This window comes from Glycine max, chromosome 8 (genome assembly GCF_000004515.6).
Source record: "Glycine max cultivar Williams 82 chromosome 8, Glycine_max_v4.0, whole genome shotgun sequence".
Classification (NCBI taxonomy): Eukaryota; Viridiplantae; Streptophyta; class Magnoliopsida; order Fabales; family Fabaceae; genus Glycine; species Glycine max.
In genome coordinates this window covers 19721877-19730971 of record NC_038244.2, presented here as the reverse complement: position 1 = coordinate 19730971, position 9095 = coordinate 19721877, and positions in this window count along the sequence as shown.

Genomic DNA, 9095 nt, shown 5'->3' with positions numbered 1-9095 from the left:
CAATTCTATGTCGTGTTTTCCCTACGTCCCTCAAGGGGGAAGCATTGACCTAGTATGGTGGACTTCCACCTAGGTCCATAGATAATTTCGACACCCTTGTCGAACAATTCAGTGTGTAGTACGCCATTAGCATGTCTCATCGCATGACCTCGGTCGCCTTGGCCAGTCTGCGACAAGCAAACGATGAGTTCCTTAGAAAATTCATGGACAGATTGGGTGCATAGCCGTCTAGATCCAAAATCTTAACCTCGAGGTAGTGTTACATTCCATGCTCCTTGCATTACACCTCGACAAGCTCACAAACAGTTTGTGCAAAAAAAACCACCCGGTAGCATGGACGAGGTGCATGATTGAGCCAAGGGCTACATTCAAATGGAAGAAATGTCTAGATTTAGGAATGAAGTCCAACAAGCCGGACATAAGCGTGAAAAGCGTAAAACAAACACTAAGGCCGACTTGCACAAGTCTGATGAAAGACACAAGCCGGACAAGCGCCAACCTCTCTCCAAAGGGCCCAGGTACGAGCGTTACACACCCTTAACAATCAATCACACCATGATTCTCAAGGAAGCATTCAACCTGGAGTTACCCATCCAGCTACCCCAGATGAAACCTCCTAGGCTAGGGTCAGACACATCTAAATTTTGCAGATATCACTACAGTATTGGTCATAACATCGAAAATTGCTAGGCCCTAAAAGACAAGATAGAAGAACTTATACATGCTAGGTATTTAGCCTAGTTTGTTAAGAGGCTAGACAATCACCAAGCAAGAGCAAGACCAAGAGGACATCAAGAGGAGCAACACATGAACTAGGAAGAAGATAGAAGAAGAGCGGAAGACCGATGTAGATAAAGACAAGAACTCACCCAACACATCAGAGGTGTAATCAACACCATTGCTGGTGGCTTTTCCTTTGAGGGACAATCCAGCTAGTCCCGAAAACTTCATTTCCATGTCATTCGGGACATCGACATTAACTTTGTTGACAGACCCCTACAACGAAGTCTCCTTCCTATCACCTTTACGGATATGGACTTCAAGGGCATCAACCCCGTCAACCAAGACGACCCCGTGATCATCTCCATCATCATTGCAAATTTCATGGTGTCTAGGGTCCTTATCTCCATCATCATTGAAAATTTCATGGTGTCCACGGTCCTTATTGACCGGGGCAGTTTTGTTGATATCTTGTATTGGAAAACCTTCTAGAAACTCGAGGTCTCACCTAACATTGTCCACCCTCACACCGGTCCACTCCTCGGCTTTACATGTGAGAGAGTCGAGACCAAAGGCTACGTGGACTTAATGCCACCTTCAGTCACGACAAGCTCTCCAGGAGCTTCACCATTAGATATAAACTGGTTGATGCAGACACATCATACTTTGCTTTAATCTGTAGGAAGACACTTAACGAGCTTGGAGCCATAGTCTCCACACTTTATTTAAAAATGAAATTCCTACACTAATAGGGAAATTGTAACCATTAAGGCTGACCAAAAGGAAGCACGACAATGCTATGTAGAGAGCCTGAAGGTAGCATCATATCCTCTTATTCGAGAGCCTGCCATGCCTTATCCCACATCGGATGAAGGCACTCAAGTCATGACTGTGGACGAAGGGTCTCAAATTCGAGCCTTAATCGTCTACTAAGCCAGCCGAGGCAGTGATTTTGACATAGATCTGCAAGATGACACCTCCGACAAAAGCCCAAAACCCATCAAATAACTTGTTTAGCTGCAACTCGGACCTAAACTTGGGCAGGTAGTGCACGGGGCTTTGTAGGGATCTCACTAGTCACGACCAGCAATGCATCACCGATGTGCTACATAGAAACCCAAATTTATTTGCCTAGTAACCATCTGACATGACAGGAATCCATCTTGGCATAATTTGTCACAAACTTGCTATCTGCCTCTAGGCCAAACTAGTATCACAAAAGAAAACAAAGATAAGCGAAAAATGGCATAAAGCCATCAAAGAATAAGTCGACAATCTCCTCCATGCAAACGTCATCAGAAAGGTCAGGTTTTCTACCTGGCTCAAAGATGCATACCCTAATGACGAATGTGCACCGATTACATTGATCTAAACAGGGCACGCCCCAAAGACGCACACCCTTTGTCCAACATCAACAGGCTGGTCGATGGAGCATCCAGAATCTAGGTGCTAAGTTTCCTGGATCCCTACTCCGGATATAAGTAGATCAGGATGCATCCTCTAGACGAGGACAAAATGGCAGTTATCACTGAAGATGCCAACTTTTGCTACAGGGTCATGCCTTTAGGCCTAAAAAATGTAGGTGAGACATACCAAAAAATGATGGATCAAGTTTTCAAACAACAGATCAAACGAAACGTCGAGGTATACATGGACGACATGGTGGTCAAGTCTCAAAGCATACCCCGACATGTGGCAAACCTAGAAAAATTCTTCGGGGAAGTCCGCAAATGCGGCATGCACCTCAACCCTAAGAAATGTACTTTCGGGGTAGGCGAAGGCAAGTTCCTCTAGGGATTGAAGCCAACCTCGAAAAATGCATTGCCATACTGGAGATATGCATCCTAACCAACATCCAAGAAGTCCAAAAATTGAACGGTAAGCTAGCATTCCTGTCCAGGTTCCTCTCGAAGCTCCTCGAAAAAGAGAATCCATTCTACAAACAACTCAAGAAAATTGAGCCCTTCCTATGGGATGAGACTTGTGAACAAGCCTTCCTAGCTTTCAAGAAGACCATAGTCACATCGTCAGGTGTCAATCGACCCAGGGCAAGAGCACCCCTACTCTTGTATCTCTCAGTAGCTTGACGTTGAGAAGTGCTACCAAATGATAAAAAAGGTGGTGTTAACACTCATTACCTCGGCCTGACGACTTAGGTCCTACTTCCAGAGTCATCAAGTGGTAGTCAAGATGAACTACCCCATCAAGCTAGTTTTGAGAAAGCCTGAACTCACAGGAAGAATGGTAGCCTGATGTAAAGAACTTTCAGAGTTTGACATCTAGTATGAACAACACAACCCATGAAGACACAGTTCATGGCTGACTTTCTAGAAGAATTCGCTAAAAATGACACAACCACCCAGGCTGGTGGACCATTTACATTGACGGTGCGTCCAATGTAAAAGGAAACAGGTAGGGATCATCCTCGAAAGCCGTGAGAATATCACTACAAAGAAAGCCCTCAAGCTCAACTTCAGAGTCTCAAACAACCAGGCAGAGTACGAGGCAATTATCGCAGGTTTGAAGCTAGCAAGAGAAGTCAAAGCTAAGAAATTGCGATGCTACACAGACTCACAACTTGTCCATAGATAAGTTGCCAACACATACCAAACCAAAGAAACAATGTTGCTCAAGTGCTATCACATAACCAAGTCTTTCATCGACAATTTCAAATGTTTTGAAATGTACTACATCCTCAGGTTAAGCAATACTAGGGCAGACCTGCTCTCCAAGCTAGCCAGCATCAAGAAGGTTGGGCACCTCAAGACCATCATCTAGGAGACGCTCCAAACTCCCACCATAGATGTTGAGGAAGATATGGCTAGAGAAGAGCAAAAACCAAACTAGATGACCCCCTACAAGAACTTCCTGATCCGGGAGGTACTGCCACCAAACGAGGATGAAACCCGATACCTTAAATGGAAGGCCAACTACTAGATCATCCTTGATGGCAAGATGTTCAAAAGAGGGTTGACATCACCCCTACTAAAATGCCTAAACAACCAACAGGCAGACTATGTCATGAGATAACTTCATGAAGGGATCTGTGGTCTCCATACTGGAGGACGCTCCCTAGCCACCAAAGCGATGCGAGCTGGCTACTACTGACCAACATTCAGGGCAGATGGCCTTGACTTTACCAGGAGGTGTAGACGATGCCAAGAGTTTGCAAACGTGCCAGCCAGTCCTCCTGACAATCTTAACAGTTTGAGTTCCCCTTGGCCCTTTGCCATGTGGGGAATGGACATATTGGGACCATTGCCAAAGGCCCAAGGTGTAGTTAAATACTTACAAGTTGTCATCGACTACTTTACCAAGTGGACAAAAGCATGACCATTATGAGAAAATATGGCCAGTGAGGTGGAGAAATTAAACTGGAAACACCTCATCTACAGGTACAACCTCCCATACGTCATTGTCACAGATAATGGCACTCAATTCAAAACTTATACTTATGAAAACTTCCGGACAAGGCGAGGTATCCAGCACATAGTCATCTCTATCGAACATCCTCAGACTAACGGACATGCAGAGATAGGTAATAGAGTCATCCTCAGGGCCCTGCATACTAGACTTGATAAGTCTAAGGGCATATAGAAAGAAGAACTCTACAACATACTTTTGGTGTACCATTGTTCACCCCAGACAACAACAAACAAAACTCCTAACCGACTCACATATGACACAAACACCATGATCCACGTTGAAGTCGGGGAACCATCGACAAGGAGACTACTATTCTAGCAATAGTGAAATGAAGAGAATATGAGGGTGGAACTTGAAGCCACCAAAGAAGTCCAAGAAATGGCAAGGATTAGAGAAGAAACTGCCAAACTCCAAGCTGCTAGGAGAAATGATACAAAGGTTCAACCGTGAGCCTTTCAACCTGGCGACCTCGTATGGTGAGTCCGAGGTGAAGCCAGAAAAGATTCCTGAACGGGAAAGCTTGGCCCCAACTGGGAAGGTCCCTTCAGGGTCATAGCCAACCTTGACAATGGAGCGTACCGACTACAAGAGTTGAACAACAATGCAATTCCAAGAACATGGAACGCCACCCACCTGAAGTTCTACTTCAGCTAACCTACACTCTAAACCCAATGTTGTACTCTTTTCCCTACTCAGGTCTATTGTCCCAAAAATAGAAAAATCAGGGTTTTGGCTTAAGGGGCTTTAACGAGACACATCCAGGGTAACAAAAGGAATTTGTACTCAATCAAATACATTGAATAGTATTCTACATCTCTTCCTTTTCACATTTCTCTTATCAAGACAAGAGTGTCCATAGTCATACCAATGAGGCTCTTAAAATCCAAGGTTTGCCCTTGGTGAGCCCTTCTTGTAGCACTGTGTCTCCAGTACATGCCACCCACAACGAGTGACATGTACGCATGAGCACTCCATTGTGTCTCCAGTACATGCCACCCATGGGCGAGTGACATGTTCGCACGAGAACTCTACTAAGTCTCCAGTACATGCTACCCATGGCGAGTGGCATACATACAATAGCATATTACCATCACGACTCTAGTGTTTGTCACGCACGGCGAGTGGCACACATGCAAGAGCATATTGCCATCACGACTCCAGTGTATGCCACCCACGGTGAGTGACATACATGCAAGAGCGTATTACCACCATGACTCATGTATATGCCACCAACGACGAGTGATATATATGGAAGAGCATATTACTAAGCATCTAGTACATGTCCCCCATGGTGAGTGGCATGTGTGCACAAGCACATCATTACGACTCCAATGTATGTCACCTATGGTGAGTGACTTACATGCATGAGCACATCACCATGACGACTCCAGTGTATGTCACCCATGGCAAGTGACACACATGCAAGAGAGTGACGCCATCATGGCTTTAGTATATGCCACCCACGGTGAGTGACATATATGGAAGAGCTTATCACAATGTCTCCAATGTGTGTCATGCCACCCATGGTGAGTGACATATATGCAAGAGCACGATGCCCAAAACAAAAGTCAGATGATTCCCTGGTTAATCCTCCAAAGGGCTTATAAAACCCAAGGTTCATCCTTGGTGAGCTCTTTCTTTTACTAAGTTCCACCTCTACAGGAACTCAAGGTACACAAGGTCTATCCTTGAAAATCTTCTATATTCCTAACTTTTATATGTGTAGGAGTACATGCTTATAAAAAACCCAAGGTCTACCCTTGGTGCTCACATCTCCAAAACCCAAGGTCCGCCCTTGGTACACATTCTTGCAAAACCCAAGGTCCACCCTTGGTATATACTTCACAAAAACCCAAGGTCCGCCCTTGGTACATACTTCTAGAAAACCCAAGGTCCATTAGTCTGCTCACTTGCAGCAACTACGACGACCACCGTCAAGGGTTCAAGTTCAACAAAATGAACTACCACCCCACTATTTGGAAAGACCTTTAATTAGGTCGAAGTCATAATTACTCCTCATAACCATCAGAGAAGTAACTTTGTAGGTCAAGATGACCCACCACCAGATTGCATGACAAGACATTCAATTATGTGCAGCTCACACTCACTCTTCATAACCATCAGAGGAGGAACTCTGCATGTAAAGCGACATATCCCCTAATTGGTTGGCAAGACCTTCAACTAAGGGCATGTCAAACATACTCCTCATAATCATCAGGGGAGAAGCTTCGCAAAGCACACAGAAGCCCCATCGGATGGGTGACAAGACCTTTAACTAGGTTGAAATCAAACTTGAGATGATTTCATGTCACCTACTTTTTACAAGACAACCACAGTCCTACCTCTACATCGACAAGGTCTTGCTTCCTACGTTGTCAAAGATTCTACATCACGAAGCCTTATTCATATGACCACAAGTATGGAGCGTTGCAAAGACAAAGGCAATATACATGACATACACAGAATACATACATAAACAGTTCAAAATTCGTCATCGAAGGAAAACAAGTGCATTGAAGAGAATAAAAATAATTGTAATAGTTAGAAGGTATATGCGGCCAAATTCCAACGAAGAAGAAAAATATAAAGAAAAGGTAGCCTACACATAGGCATCATTGCCTTGCTCCGCAACACCCCGCCCTTCATCAACATCTTCCTACTCCGCAACAATGTCTTCCTCATCAAGCAGGACACCATCCTTTACATTCTTGAAGGGATCAAAGAGACCTAAGTCAAGGTCTTTCGCAAAGAAACTGACCTTCTGGACGACCTTTTGAAATCCTTTTTCATGCTACTCCATGACCTCATTCTTGTACAGAAGCAGCTCTTACTCAAGCTCCATATTGGCTTCCCTTTAAATCAGCAATCACTTTGGCTAGGTTGTCCTTCTTAGCCACCATGCTCTCGACCTTGCTACCCAGGTCCTTCTTCTCTACCTGCAAGTCCTTGCAGCGTCTAAACAATTCATTACTATCCAACTAGGTGTGTAGAAACTTGACCAATACACCACCATCTTTGAAAGATAGTTGGTGGTTCAACCTTACAACCTCAACAAAAGAGATGGTGACATTGGCTACCTTAGGGCCCTCCACTCGCCGAAGAGTACGAGCTATAGTCCTCTACTTGGCGACCTCCGCCTCCAAGGACACCACCTTTTGCACAAAGACTTTGACAGAGTTAGTAGCATTTTACACCCAGTCGACCTAATAAGATTCTTGTCGAAGGCTGACATAAAGCCAACTGGGGTCTTCTGCTTTGGCCAATAAGTTGCACCCCACATTGAGTCAGTATCACTAGTGTTGGATCAAGTGGCCTCAGAATAATTAAGAAGGGGGAATTGAATTAATTATTAATGAACCTTTACTAATTAAAAATCTATCCTTCTTAATGTTACTAGATTCAATTAGGCTTTTACTATAATATTAAGAAAGTAAAGAACAGAAATAGAAACTTAACCAAAAGTAAAAGCGATAATTAAAGTGCACAGCGGAAATTAAAGAGTGTAGGGAAGAAGAAGACAAACACAAGAATTTTATACTGGTTCGGCAACAACCTGTGCCTACATCCAGTCCCCAAGCAACCTGCGGTCCTTGAGATTTCTTTCAACCTTGTAAAAACCTTTACAAGCAAAGATCCACAAGGGATGTACCCTCCCTTGTTCTCTTTGAACAACCAAGTGGATGTACCCTCCACTTGAACTGATCCACAAGAGATGTACCCTCTCTTATTCTCAGTTACAACAACCCAAGTAGATGTACCCTCTACTTGTACCACAAAGGATGTACCCTCTAATGTGTTAAAACAAAGTTCTCAGGTGGTTAGTCCTTTGAACCTTTGTGAAGGGGAAACAAAAGATATCTTAGGCGGTTAGTCCTTTGAAATCTTTTGTTTAAGGGAAAGGGAAGAATCAAAAGAATTCTCAGACTGTGTCTTTTTGAATTCTTTGAAAGGGAGAAGGGAGACACAAAAGAATTCAGGCGGTTAGTCTTTTGTTCTTTTAGAAAAGGGAGAAGAGAGACACAAAAATAATTTAGGTTGTTAGTCCTTGTCGAATTCTTTTTGGCAAAGGGAGAAGAAAATGAAAAAGATGAATAACACACTTTTGTTTTCTGTGAAAGAACAAGGTTTGGAAACCAAAAAACTCAGAAAGCTTTTGGCAAAGGAAGAAGAAAAAGAAGAAGTTCAAAGAGATTCAAAGGTTGTAAAAGTATATATGAAAGTTATTGAAATGCAAGTCAAGGTCTTGCTTTTATGGATTCTCCATGTCTGTTCAAGAAAAACCATTGGAAGAGTTATAACCTTGAGAAAAACCTGAAAACCATTGGAAGAGTTACATCTCTTGATTTTTATTCAAAACTTGTCACTGGTAATCGATTACCAAAACCATGTAATCGATTATACAGAGCATTTTCTGAAAAGATGTGACTCTTCACAATTGAATTTGAATTTCAACGTTTAGATACTCTGGTAATCGATTACCAATATATTGTAATCGATTACACCATTTAAAAAGCAATTGGAATGTTGCAAATTCAGTTAAAAGCTTTTGAAATCAAACTTTGTCACTGGTAATTGATTACAGGAAACTAATAATCGATTACCAGAGAGTAAAAACTCTGGTAACTTAGAAAATTTTGAGAAAAGCTCTTTTGAAAAACAAAACTGTGCTATGTTTGTTTTTTGAAAAATCTTTTCAATACTTCCCTTATGAAGTCTTCTTGTTTTCTTCTCTTGAATCTTGAATTCATCTTCTCTTGAATCTTGAAATCAAACTTCTATTGATTCTTGAATCTTCTTGATTTGTTCTCATGAAACTTGAAATTAATCTTGATCTTGAACTTGTTGACTTAATCTTGAAATCATTCTTTGGGCTTTTTGTCATGATCTTTGTCATCATCAAAACTACTTGAATCAACTTGATTCATCATCATGAAACTTGCTTCTACAAG